At 50.8% G+C, this 13,778-nt stretch overlaps 1 protein-coding gene across 4 annotated transcripts in view; it reads right to left on the bottom strand.

Annotated features, from left to right (window-relative positions):
* ATP13A2 (ATPase cation transporting 13A2) overlaps positions 1-13,778 on the bottom strand; it is an 82,654-nt gene that overhangs the window by 64,189 nt on the left and 4,687 nt on the right. The window contains exon 1 of one of the 4 annotated variants that reach the window (XR_012654758.1): positions 7,934-8,169. The exons of 1 other annotated variant lie outside the window; for it this stretch is intronic. The gene's annotated coding sequence lies outside the window, so the exon portion shown is untranslated. Of the gene's footprint in view, positions 1-147; positions 163-7,933; positions 8,170-13,778 lie in introns of those variants that run through there. 2 more of the 4 variants (XM_032787571.2, XM_032787572.2) reach the window with 2 other exon arrangements.

The raw sequence follows: 13,778 nt of genomic DNA, 5'->3' as shown, positions 1-13,778 counted from the left end.
ACATCTGGACTCTATTAGCAAGAGCATAGGCGCTGACTTCCCCTCTACGGAGGGATGGGATGGGGGGTGCTTGATTCCCTCTCTGCCCCAGCCCCCAGCCCCACTCCACCCCTTCCCTGCCCCACCTCTGTCCCTCCAGGAACCAACCTGCATGCCTCCAGACAGCTGTTTGTGGCAGACAGGAGGCGCTGGGAGGGAGGGGGAGGAGTGATCAATGGGCCACCAGCAGGGGAGAGGTGCTGGGAGTGGAGAGAAGGGGAAGCTTGGCTGCCGGCAGGTGCTAAGCACCCGCTAATTTTTCTCCTTGGTTGCTCCCAGCACCTATATGTTGTAAGCAAGATACAAGAAGTAATTCTTCCACTCTACTCTGCACTGATTATGCCTCCGCTGAGTGCTGTGTCCAGTTCTGGGCGTCACATTTCAGGGAAGATGGGGACAAATTGGAGAAAGTCCAGAGAAGAGCAACAAAAACGATTAACGGTCTAGAAGACACGACGTAGGAGGGAAGATTGAAAAACTTGGGTTTGTTTAGTCTGGAAAAGAGAAGACTGAGAGGGGACATGAGAACAGTTTTCAAGTACGTAAAAGGTTGTTACAAGGAGGAGGAAGAAAAATTGTTCTCCTTAACCTCTGAGGATAGGACAAGAAATTTAAATATCAGCAAGGGAGGTTTAGGCTGGACATTGGGAAGTTTTTCCTAACTGTCAGGGTGGTGAAGCACTGGAATAAATTGCCAAGGGAGGTTGTGGAATCTGCATCATTGGAGATTTTTAAGAGCCGGCTGGACAAACACCTGTCAGGGATGGCAGAAGACTCAGTCCTGTCATGAGTGCAGGCGACTGGACTAGATGGCCTCTCGAAGACCCTCCCAGTTGTACGGTTCTATGAATACAGGGAAAAGGCACTAAAGACCCTGCCTTTATGAAGTGACTGGCTGCCCATAGCAATCGCTTTAAGTATCCCAGGCATTTCACTGCACTGAGCGACCAGAGCGCACCCAGACTGGTTCCCAGTTACAGCAGCAGCCTCGCCCAGGGAAGTGCAAAATCCCCAGTCAGTGGATACAAACCCTTGGGCCGGCCCCTGCAAATGCTTCCTGGTTTCGTGCCAGTGGGGAATCTGCCCCACTGACTCATCCCTAGCAGTGTGCACAAGGTAGGGCCCAGAGTCTGAACACTGGTGACTTTGCACGTGTAACACTTGCAAGGCGTGTGAGCCATCTCTCCCTAGCCGTGGGCCCACGTAGCGGACAACGGCCTACTTCTGCTACCAGCTCAGGTCTGTGCATTGGCTCTACAGGTGACAGAAGCAGCTCCACCTCAGAAAGCCTGTTCTGCAGGAAGAATATCCTTATACCTGCAGAAAAGCCAGCCCACCAAGGTCACAGGGCCCGGTCATTCCTGCACACTATCAGGAAGAACTAGTCCAAGAGGGAATCTAATGCAGGTTCACTGCAGCTTAAACTGCCATGTTCAGACTCTTCCGCTCAAAGCAGTGAGGACTAAATATACACAGACGGAGGGGAGGTTTAGCAGCACATGGGCAAGGAGGCAAAAGCCTTGGTGGGGGGGTTGTCTAAGGGAGTCCTAGATTTAAGGCCAGAGGGAACACCATTATGATCATCCAGTCTGATCTCTTGTACAACCCAGGCCAGAGAATTCCACCCAGGAGACTCCCGCCTCAAGTCCAATAACCCATGGTCAAATGACACTGCTGGAGACAATAAATCCATTCAAGATCACGAGATGCTCAGATTCTACAGTCATGGAGGCTGCATAGGACCTAAAATAGATTTTACTGACAGGAAAATTAAGGCACAGAGAGGGAGGTGATGGTCATCTGGAAATAGAATCCAGATCTCCACACTCCCAGGCTCTAAACACAAGATTAGCCTTTAGGCTCGGGCATCCACATGCGGGCGTGCCAGCTAAATGGTTTTTAAAGCACCCTAATTTAAAATAAAAGTCACTCTATTCTCTCTTTTTTTAAAAACACGTTAACACTCGAGCTCCCCCTCCTCTCCCAATCCAGGCCAGATGATCTTTGCTCAGCTGGAAGTCCTTGTACCCGTGACTGCACCTGCTGCCATGTGATCACCCAAGGGGAATGACCCTGTTTCCAATTGTTGCTGGAAATGGGGAGAGCCAGGAGTAGGCAGGAGAGGTGAGATGCATCCAGCTCTTGCTTTTTAAGGGAGAATGTAAAGGGCTGGGCTTGCTATCAGCAGCCCTCCTTTGTGGGAGACCAAACAAAACGCAGCATTGTCGGGATGACTGAAGCACCAGCTGCACCCTATCACAAAGGGATGAAAAAAAGCACAAATTTCAGCTGGAGGGTGAGCAGCAACCCCCGCAGGTTAGCAATGCCCATTGTCTGGTTGGGTTGTTTATGCAGCAAGCTCTCTCGGGTGTCCCCGATTCGGTCGCCCCATGCCCTGTGTGCAGAGAGGTGGAAAATCAGGGTGCAGTGGGAATGGGGGGAGAAAAGGAGGGATACATGAATGCATGAGAGAGATCAGGCTCTTCTCCAGCAGCACATTCACACGCAATGAAACGTACCAGAAACGCTTCCTTAGCATAGCTGGAAGAGGCCTGTGTTTCTGAGTCAAAGGAACAAGGAGGAAAGGGGCTGTGGGGTAACAGCACCAGACATGGGGCGGGGCAGGGTGCAAGACCTGGGTTCAGCTCCTGGCTCTGCCACTGACCTCCTGTGTGACCTCTGGCAAGTCACCGAGGGCCAAATTTTTAAAGATACGGAGGCACCTAAATACCTTTAAAAATCTGGCCCCTGCGCTCGCCATAAGTCGGCTTCACCTTCTGTAAATGGGATAATAAAACTCCCATCTCACGCGGGGCGGGGGGGGGGGGGATGCAAAGAATAAAGTCGATGGCTGGCAAGACGCTCAGACAACTCCGTTGGGGCCCGTAATTACCAAGCAGTACTTAGGGGAGTGCTGTGTGTGCAGGGAGTATTTCTCTACCAGCAGGGCTATGAATTCAGCTTCTTGGGCCTTTGCTTCTAGCCATGCCACCCCTTTGTCTGAACATCTTACATGAACGCGGACCCCAGGTGCGGGCGCTACGTGGTCAGATCCTTGACAGCTTAGCAGGAAGTCATAAAGTCCCAAACCTCCTCGTTTTCAAACCTAACCAAGGCAGGAGCCGAGACAGAAAGCAATAAAGTTATTTCAGCACGTTCCCGTCTCCTTATCAGGTAAGGAACAGTCCAAAGAGGACGGCTGCGGCTGATACAGGCAACCCAGCAAATGTTTAACTCTCCCTTTCTCTGTCTGCCTTACCATAGAATTTAGTGTTCCTGGCCTCCGTGGGTGGAGGGATAAACTGACCGCCACTGACGATCTGCCCAGCGCAAAGGGCAGCATGCAGCCGGAGTGGCCTAGGACTCTCGGTCACAAGTCAGCAGCTCTTTGGGGCAGGCAGCGTCATTTTGTTCTGTGTTCGTACAGCCTCTAGCACAACGGGGGCCTGCTCCGTGGCTAGTGCTCCTAGGCCCTACTGCAATATAAATAATCATTCGGTGTCTGCTTCCCACTTGCTCTGGAGTGGGGGGTACTAAGCCGTGTCCCTCCTTTCCCCTGCAGTGCTCACTTCCCACGCCACACCAGCTCTGCTGCAGGGACTGCTATGCTGGGTAGGCGGAGCGAAGGCCCTATCCGCTCATTTACTCCTGTGCAGGGTGCAGCCCGCTTTCCCTACCCACTGTGTAACCCAGCGTGTGCAGCCTGCCTGGAGAGCAAAGAGGCTCTCTCGCCCCCCTCCCCATTCCTTTTCGTGGGTCACACAGCATGAGCCCTCCGATTACAAACTAGTCCTTCCAACCTACTTGCTGAGGCTCAGCGGAGACTTTAAACCAAGGTCTCTCCCTTCCCACAAGTGGAAGATAAAGCGCCAGAGAAGCCAGAATCCCCGTTTGTTTCAGAAGCAGGGTGCCCTCTCCTGGGCAGCTTGGTCTATGAGAAAAGCCCACGCCGTGTATTACTCAACGAGCACCCTATGTTGCGGCAGATTCTGAGATAATAATGGGGGGAATTGTTGTAAGACTCCCCTAGTGCACACAAGGCTGAAACCACCACCTTAGCCACGCTGGTCAGTTCTGCTTTGCTGCACAGACACGACTTTAAACCCTGTCCCCGAACGGCACCAAAGCTTTGGGCAAAATAAGAAGCCCTGGGAAATCCCAGCTGTCCTGGCCCTGGTTCAGCACTCAGCTCTACCAGTAAGACAGGACCACACTGTATCTGGGTCTCAGCCTAATCGTCACACAGATCCTTACAGTAACAGACAGCACGTCGATCTTAAGGAGAATAGGCCCCGTGATGCCTCCAGACTTGGTGTAGCTGCACAATCAGTCAATGCCTCTGGATTAGAAAGGATCAGAGCATCGCCCAGCTATTCGTTATAGCTGCAGGAGTTTTAACGATATTAAGCCAGACTCATCTCATTGCTGTTCGCACTGGGTGGTCCTTTAGATAACCTAGTCACCAACCAGGGCCAGGCCTGGAGTGAGGGGAAACTCCCCTCAAGTTAATTAGGGCAGGAGATGAGAGTAAAAGGTTTAACTCTGCAGTCCTGGACTCCGGATTCCTGGGCAGGGGGCGCTTCAAAGCAGATTGCCCGATGCTAGGCAAAGGGAAGTGTTGAATTAACACCCCCAGAACCTAGAGCCCTTCACCTAGATCAACACCCCCAAGCCTCTGGCTGCAGGCCGTAGTTAGGTACAGGCCAGACAAGGATCACAGCAAAGGCTTATAGGTAACGATGGAAGCAGCAGAGTGGCCAGGGTCCGATTCTACATGGCCCAGGATTCTGAAGGCTCCAGGGGCACTTTGCAGGAACCTCCCCGGCAGATGTTTCACAAGCAAATGAGCCTCAGACAATGATCACTGAAGAGATTTAGACCCTTTGGAAGGAATAACTGGCTAGCTGTCACATGGAAACGCACATCTGCCAGCCCCAAGAATAGCTGCGGACGGAGTCGGCACTTTAACAGAAGCAGCTGCTGTTACTTAAGGATGTTTCACAAACGGCCCGCAGTTGCTTGGGGTTTCCTGCAATACTACGTACACCATATGTGACCTTCTGCCTGTAACTTACTTCCCCTTTGCTCTCGCATCAAGGACCGAGCAGGAGAACGTAGGGAGCGCATGTGCGAGAAACTGTTCTGCGCTGGTCGATACTGGAAACTCGGATCGCTGCAACGGGACTTTTTTTTTTAAAGCCTTCCTTAAAAATAAACCAGGGTCATTTTGTTTGCTGATCTCATGAGTTCCATGCAGTACCACAGCTGCCACAGAGGGGAGGCATGACTGCAGGAACACATGGGGGGTTGCTGGATCCAGAGAACCTGCTTTTCGGCAGCTTAGTTCTCGGGCTTCTTTCTTGTTCTTCCACGACCTGCCCAAAGGCGGGCCAGGGTTAAGACATGCTGATTGCCACCTGCGGGCAGGGGCTCTGGTGGTGCATGGCCCAGACAGTGCACCTGGGCGGAGGTCAGGCACATGGGAGGTGTTTAGTGAGAAGGGGGGAGACCGTTGCCCATCAGAGGACTGGCCAGGCAGGGCTGGCACGCAGGAGGCAGTTCGGGTCATGGTTGGTGGGGGAGGAAGTCGCAGTACCACTGGGGAAGGAAGGTCCCAACAGAGCATGCCCATGGCCATGAGCTCAGCGTGCCCTGCAGCTGTAGGCTCAGCACACTCCTAGGGCTGGGCTCGGTCCTGGGGCTTTCCAATGGCAACCCAGCTCCAGAGAGGGGAAGGAGAATGCCTGCGTGGTTAAAGCCCCAGGGCTGCAAATCAAGGGATCTGGGCTCTGTTCCCAGCTCTAACACAAGCTTCCTGCCTGACCTTTAATGACTCCGAGGCACGGAGAGAGATCCCTATTTTACAGAAGTGGGGAGGGTAATACTTGCCTTGGGGGTGGGAGGCTTTAATCCATTCATGTTTGCAAAGTGCTTGGAGATCCTCAGCTGCAGGGTGATAGGAAGGGTTATTCAAACAGAAGTTCTGGGTTAGGTGGCAGGGCAAGATGGGGGGACTGGTGGCAGTGGCACAGCCTTAAAGACCATCTCTCCCCTGCTGGTCAAGTCGGAATAATCTCTTCTACTGTATTTGCAAGATCCAGACCCCCAGATGCAGCTTTATCGTGTCAGCTCACAGCTGGAACCTGGCCTGGTTTTAACCAGCAACATACACCGGCGGAGGAGTGAGGAATATCTTAACCAGGGGAAGTTTAGGGATCACTCAGAATGTAGTAACCAGAGATGCGATTCAGCCAATTCTTGAGAGGAGAGGGCTGTGGGATCTTGGACAAACAAATGGTTGGGACCTCGTCTATGCATTATCCCAAAGATGGGTCCTACAGCAGAGCCCACCAGCTCAGCACGGAGACACTGGCTCAGTACCGATTCAGAGATATGAGTGCCCCCTTCTGAATCACCACCACCATTACCTGCAGGGCAGGCCTGAACGCTACCCTCCGCCTCTGCAAAAGATCTGGGGGCTACTGNTTTTTTTTTTAAAGCCTTCCTTAAAAATAAACCAGGGTCATTTTGTTTGCTGATCTCATGAGTTCCATGCAGTACCACAGCTGCCACAGAGGGGAGGCATGACTGCAGGAACACATGGGGGGTTGCTGGATCCAGAGAACCTGCTTTTCGGCAGCTTAGTTCTCGGGCTTCTTTCTTGTTCTTCCACGACCTGCCCAAAGGCGGGCCAGGGTTAAGACATGCTGATTGCCACCTGCGGGCAGGGGCTCTGGTGGTGCATGGCCCAGACAGTGCACCTGGGCGGAGGTCAGGCACATGGGAGGTGTTTAGTGAGAAGGGGGGAGACCGTTGCCCATCAGAGGACTGGCCAGGCAGGGCTGGCACGCAGGAGGCAGTTCGGGTCATGGTTGGTGGGGGAGGAAGTCGCAGTACCACTGGGGAAGGAAGGTCCCAACAGAGCATGCCCATGGCCATGAGCTCAGCGTGCCCTGCAGCTGTAGGCTCAGCACACTCCTAGGGCTGGGCTCGGTCCTGGGGCTTTCCAATGGCAACCCAGCTCCAGAGAGGGGAAGGAGAATGCCTGCGTGGTTAAAGCCCCAGGGCTGCAAATCAAGGGATCTGGGCTCTGTTCCCAGCTCTAACACAAGCTTCCTGCCTGACCTTTAATGACTCCGAGGCACGGAGAGAGATCCCTATTTTACAGAAGTGGGGAGGGTAATACTTGCCTTGGGGGTGGGAGGCTTTAATCCATTCATGTTTGCAAAGTGCTTGGAGATCCTCAGCTGCAGGGTGATAGGAAGGGTTATTCAAACAGAAGTTCTGGGTTAGGTGGCAGGGCAAGATGGGGGGACTGGTGGCAGTGGCACAGCCTTAAAGACCATCTCTCCCCTGCTGGTCAAGTCGGAATAATCTCTTCTACTGTATTTGCAAGATCCAGACCCCCAGATGCAGCTTTATCGTGTCAGCTCACAGCTGGAACCTGGCCTGGTTTTAACCAGCAACATACACCGGCGGAGGAGTGAGGAATATCTTAACCAGGGGAAGTTTAGGGATCACTCAGAATGTAGTAACCAGAGATGCGATTCAGCCAATTCTTGAGAGGAGAGGGCTGTGGGATCTTGGACAAACAAATGGTTGGGACCTCGTCTATGCATTATCCCAAAGATGGGTCCTACAGCAGAGCCCACCAGCTCAGCACGGAGACACTGGCTCAGTACCGATTCAGAGATATGAGTGCCCCCTTCTGAATCACCACCACCATTACCTGCAGGGCAGGCCTGAACGCTACCCTCCGCCTCTGCAAAAGATCTGGGGGCTACTGTATATGCTCAAGGCCAGGACCCTGTGTATTTCATTCCTTTGTACTCCAGAATCTCAACTCTCACCCTTATGGCAAGAAGAAAACCTTGAAAACAGGAACCAAGCATACCTGATGCCAGAGTCTGGCGAGAGCCTGAAACAATAGCTTCAAGGGGCAAGTACTACCCAGTGCATCTCCACAATTGGTTTCATTGTTCCAGTGGAACCTAGGTGTCTTGGCTGCAGAGTGAGCGCATTGGCCAGACCCAAGGGAGGGCTTTGGCTCTTAGGACAAAGACCCTGACTCGGACGCTGTGTATAGCAGGCAGTCAGCGCAGAAGCAGAGCACTGTGGGGGGTGAGAAATGAATTCAGAGCACTGTTAGCCAGCTGATCTGCTGAGCTTTGTACCAGTTCAAGCTTTTCCCAGGCCATTTGGCTTCACTCTTAGATACAGAAAGCTACAGCTGGAGGTCAAAATTCACCACGCTGTTTAGAACACGTACATTCAGGACAAATACAAGGACAATGATGATGTATGAGCCGTTTCCTTTCATTCCCAGGGCCCACTACATCCACTCATCTGCTGCAGAAAGACGACACCTGCCGGTCTTGTACGTCACGCAGCCATCAGCTCGAATAGGAGGAGATCAATACCAGGACTGCGATCCTGCATCTGAGCCTTGCAGGAACCAGTCGCTTCCTCCCTCTAAAACAGACAACTCAATGGCCTTGTCTACCCTAGGGAAAGTGAGAGGTTTTGCACCATGTTTGCTCTCATGCTGCAGAATCTTAGCGCAAACAGGGCAAGTTGGAGTTATCCCTCAGTCTGGCTGGTTGAGCTGAAATCTAGGCTCCCCCCTCAGTTTCACCAGCTAAAACAAGACCTTTCCCCATCTCCATTAGAATGATCCAGCATGTTCTAGCTATCTAAGCAATAAGGCTGTAATACATTTGCTCTCACAGTACCACTCTGAGGCAAAGCAGTTATTATCCCCATTGTACTGATGGGGAACTGAGCCACAAAGAGATTAAGTGACTTGCCCACAGTCACCCAGAGAGTCTGTGGCAGAACAGGGACTCGAATTCAGGTCTTCCAAATTCTGCCCTAACCGCTGGACCACAGGCTAGAGATTGTGCTGTAGAAACACGTGTTCCCTGCTGCAGATGTGCTGAGTAACATGCAGGCAAACACACATGAACAGCCCCTAGCTCAACTTCTCTACAGCCAAGATTTCCAAGACTAAGAAGTCTGGATCCCAATTTTAGACCCCATGAAGGAGGCCTGGATTTTCAGAACATGCTGATACTCGCTTGCGACTCAAAGGGCCTGGTATTCACATCCTCCACACCGCTGTGATAGTCTTTGTACAAAAATATACCTTGTCAGGGCTCATTTGAAAACTACCACCACCCAGGTCAGGGAGGTCGCAGTGAAATGCATATGTAGCAACATTATACGTGAAGTTATAAATTTCCCCCGTACGATGTTACTTGTCCAAAACCAAGCAGCCCTGCCTGGGCAAAGTTGTTAAACACGCCCGCCTAAACAAAGGAATGAGTGTTTATGTCAGTTTATACCCATGTAGCGAACAGAGCCATCTCCATCACGGCAACAGGGGAAGAACATGGCAGGAAACTGAACCATTTGCATTTCAGCAAACCCAAGTGGGGGAAGAGAGCAGGAAGCCTCCATCCCTACCAGACTCCATGCAGGCTCTCTCATGGCTTGAATGAACTTAACTGTGAGGGCACTGTTCAGAAGAACCCATTTCAAAGAGTCAACAGCCTAGAAAAGAAAGGGGCAGAGAACGCCAAGTTCTCCCTTTCACCTAAGAAGCCAAAGGAACCAGCATCTTTGGAAGAGATCCCGACCCAGGACGACCGTGGGTGAGACAAGCCATCTTGGACAAAGCGTTGAACCAAAGCTTGCTAGACTGAAGTTTTAGACTTTTAGTTGTGTGCTTTCACTTTTACTTGCTGGCAACTGTTTCTAACTTTCTCTCTTATCCGTGAACTCCAAATCTGATCTTCTTTCATTAACAACATTGTTCTACTATTAATCTAAATCAACGGGGGCTGTGTCTGTGCTAAAGTGAACGTCAGCTCCGGCTGGTGTGACAACCTCGGTAAAGTTTTGTCTCCTTAAAGGAATAAATGGATGTTCTCAGTCCACTGGACTAAGGAGGGGACTGGGAGCTGCCAAGCACATGGGTTTGGGGAAGGTTGGGGNCCAACGGGGGCTGTGTCTGTGCTAAAGTGAACGTCAGCTCCGGCTGGTGTGACAACCTCGGTAAAGTTTTGTCTCCTTAAAGGAATAAATGGATGTTCTCAGTCCACTGGACTAAGGAGGGGACTGGGAGCTGCCAAGCACATGGGTTTGGGGAAGGTTGGGGTGGGAGGTGTGTTGGGGTCACCGGCTAAGGCTAAAGAAAATACGTCTGTGATAACTGCTGGATTCAGCACGGTTGAGTCAGAGCTGTGCAGCGTACAGAACATGAAGCGAACGCTGGCGGTTGTGTACATCCCAGGCAAGGACCCACAAGTAGCAGAAGTATTTGGGGGCACTCAGGGTTATAAAACAAGCAGTGATAACTTCTGGCTGGTCTGAATCGCACCCCAGAACGTGACACCACCCTCTGAGAACACAGCCCCCGGGCTGCTGTCTCAAGTCACTAGTCACTTTGGAAACTCTTGGCCTACAGACGTTTTTGCCAGGCGCAACCAAGTGAAAAGCACCAACCACTACGTCGGGGGAAGAGAGGGAGAGGAAACTTACTAAGATTGAGACAGAGCAGCAAGTTCAGTATTGTCAACCCCAAGTGTTCAAAAACCTATGAATCAAACCTCAAAAAAGGCAGGAGGCTGGCTTTAAAAAACAGCCCATGGGTTTTTTTTCTGAAAAAGTGATGAATTTGGGGTTCCTTGCCTTCCAGTTTCTGGACCTTCAGGGTGCACTCAGGGCTCATTTTCAAGCTTTTTCCTGCAGCCATGAAGGGATACAAGCTATTCTAAAGCGAAAGCTGAGGTACAGTCTTCACCTAATCCCCGGGCTCCGGGAGCTGGGGCTTTAAAGAAAAACACCAAATATCGAAAGACTTGGCAACACCGCTAGTTTGACTGATCCACTAACGTAATGGGTTTGCCGATCAACCGGCTCAGCCACGCGATGCACTCTGGCCCGTTAGACAGTAAGATCTGGATCTTAGTTAAACCACAAGCTCTTCACGGCGTACCCCCCCCCCTTTTTTTATTTTTTTTAAACTCAGGGCCCAGCGCAACTGGACAGGTGGGACCTCCTGGCGTTTAATGCTTCTCCATTCCCCTCCCATGGCACCTTCTCAGCAACGTCACTTGCAAGGAATAGGAGCCGCACTCCTCTTAGGGCCTCACACCATAACTATACATCACGGTACAGGGGGCCGTGTGCATCACCTCTGCAGCACTCCTAGCATGGAGACTGACTAATCCTTCGCAATTCTGGAGCAGCTCTCAGCAGAGGAGATCAAGGCCTCTTACCAATGACCAGAGCTCACACAATTCCCCGGTGAACGATGGGGCAATTTCCTCATTTTACAAATGAGCTAACACAGGCCCAGAGAAGCTGCATCATTCCCCCCCGCCCAGTTTGCACAGCTAGCCAGCGAGCCCAGGAGTCCAAGTCCCAATCCCCTGCGCTTATCAGACCGTCAAAGGTAGCTCTGCTGGCACTGCCATCACAGCCAGTGAGTAAAACAGGGATACCTGCCGTCTGGAGGACAGAGACATGCTGGAGCAGTTACAGGAAGCTACTAACCCTTGGTCTCCCGCCGTACACTGTCATTAAGCCCCCAGGGCAGCCTAGATCAACACCTTCTGATGCAGAATTATTGGCCTCTCTTGCCTTAGAAATGGCACAAATATAGAGTCACCTAATGTGTAGTGGATTTTACCCAGACCACCACCTTGTTTGGCACCACCGGCACCCACAGGACTGGGCACTGCCGCTCAGCATTGGTCATGCACCACCTGGGACGTTTATAGAGGACCTGTCATTAGTAAGGTTGGTCCCTACCAGTGCTATCAGCTCCTCTCTTCCCCAGGAGGAGCAAATTCCTCCCAATCACTTACAAGGCACATTCCTTGATTCACCAGTCTTGACGGGATTAATGTAATTGTGGGGAACCTTCAGGGTTGCACCAGCACTTAGCGGTTTATTCAGTCAAAGTGCATTTGACTGGCTCATTTAGAACAGCAGAAAGACAAATTCCCACTCACGATGTCCCCTTCTCCTAACAATATTAATGCACATAGTCTGTTACCATAAGGGGAGGGATAGCTCAGTGGTTGGAGCATCGGCCTGCTAAACCCAGGGTTGTGAGTTCAATCCTTGAGGGGGCCACTTAGGGATCTGGGGCAAAAATCTGTCTGGGGATTGGTCCTGCCCTGAGCAGGGGGTTGGATTAGATACCTCCTGAGGTCCCTTCTAACCCTGATATTCTATTCTATGAAAGGCTACGGGCATCTCTGCCAATCATTTACCTTCCCACATCATTGTTCTGACGTGCTTCACAGAAGCTAAGAACTGAAACCCACTATGAAGTACAGAAGTAGTATATTTTGGGTTACCATTTCCTTTCTCATTACAAGATTTCAGTTCTGCCAAAGTCAGTTGGTATAATGGGTGGGGCGGCGAGCGGAACCCAACAATAACTCTGACCAGCTGTTTTCTACGCAGCACATGAAGCTCCTCTAAAGGGAACTTTTAAGTTCATTATTGGTTTTGATTCCTCTTGCAAAGAGGAAATTCTGACTGAGGTTCATGACCTCCAGGTAGGAGTTTTTGCAGAACGGTGCATCCAATCTGACCCTGGGTACTAGCTCCGCTTTGGGCAGGAACCCTGTTTTCTGTACATTTATGTAAAACACAGTGGATGTTTCCAGTGTAACAGAAGTAAAAAGGCTCACTGATCCCGAGGTCATTTATCATATATTATCAATGCATCCCTGATCAGCATAAGAAAATTCAGATTTTAAGGGGACACGTTTAATTTCATCGAGTAAATTCTCTGGCCTAGGTTATGGAGGAAGTCAGACTACAAGATCATAATGAAAAAAAAAAAATCTATTAAACCGGTAATGATTTGTTTCCAGGCTGTTACCTCAGTGCATTCAACAGAACTTTATCATCAGTTTCACTGCTTCCTGTCTATTCAGGCCACCATCCAGAAAGCCTTTCACAGGTGCAAGATCCAGTGTGCAAGTCTTTGTAGGATCAGGGCCTCAACTGAACAATTTCTCTCTCGTTTAAGTTCCAGAACCTTACTATTTATAGGAGGATTCTGCCAGATATTGGAATTTTTTTAAAAACTAGCAGTAAATAAATAAAGTTGGCAGTGGCCCTTTAAAACTGAAAGCAGCAACCAAATCTGGTTTTCTTCAGCATTCCTAAAGCCTGCGGCTGCAGTGAATTCAACCGAGCAAGCCTTGTCCACACTAGGAAGGTTTTGCCCAGTATAATTCTATCAGGATAGTTAACAGTTAAACCAGCAAACCCCTGCTAGCAAGGATTCAGTTCTATAGTTATGAGCGCTTTATACTGGTACAGCTTATGCCAGTTTGGGAGACTGGCATAAAATCAGGGCTGCACTGGGAAGGCTTAGTCAGTACAGCTATACCAACATACTGTATCAGCAGAGTGCTGCTAGTGTGGGGTGCAGTGCATGCTGACAAAACTGCACGTTTGCTAGTAGAAATCACTCCAGCAAACACCTGGCACAAGCGATGTCCGTCATTCCAACATCGCCATGTTCACACTCGGGCTTACACCAGTACGGCTACGTCAGAAATACAAAAGTCACACCCCAAATGAAATAGCTACACTTAAGCGTAGATATGCTGTACGTGTGTTAGAACCCATCTTCCTGGACCAGTTATAGCTAGGCTGCCTCCTGCCATGTGGGTTGGGAGGTCAGCCTACCTTTGAGAGACTCCACT

The sequence above is a fragment of the Chelonoidis abingdonii genome, chromosome 23 (genome assembly GCF_003597395.2).
Source record: "Chelonoidis abingdonii isolate Lonesome George chromosome 23, CheloAbing_2.0, whole genome shotgun sequence".
In the NCBI taxonomy this organism is placed as follows: Eukaryota; Metazoa; Chordata; order Testudines; family Testudinidae; genus Chelonoidis; species Chelonoidis abingdonii.
The sequence above is the reverse complement of the archived record's forward strand: the minus strand, read 5'-3'. Positions and strand labels throughout refer to the sequence as shown.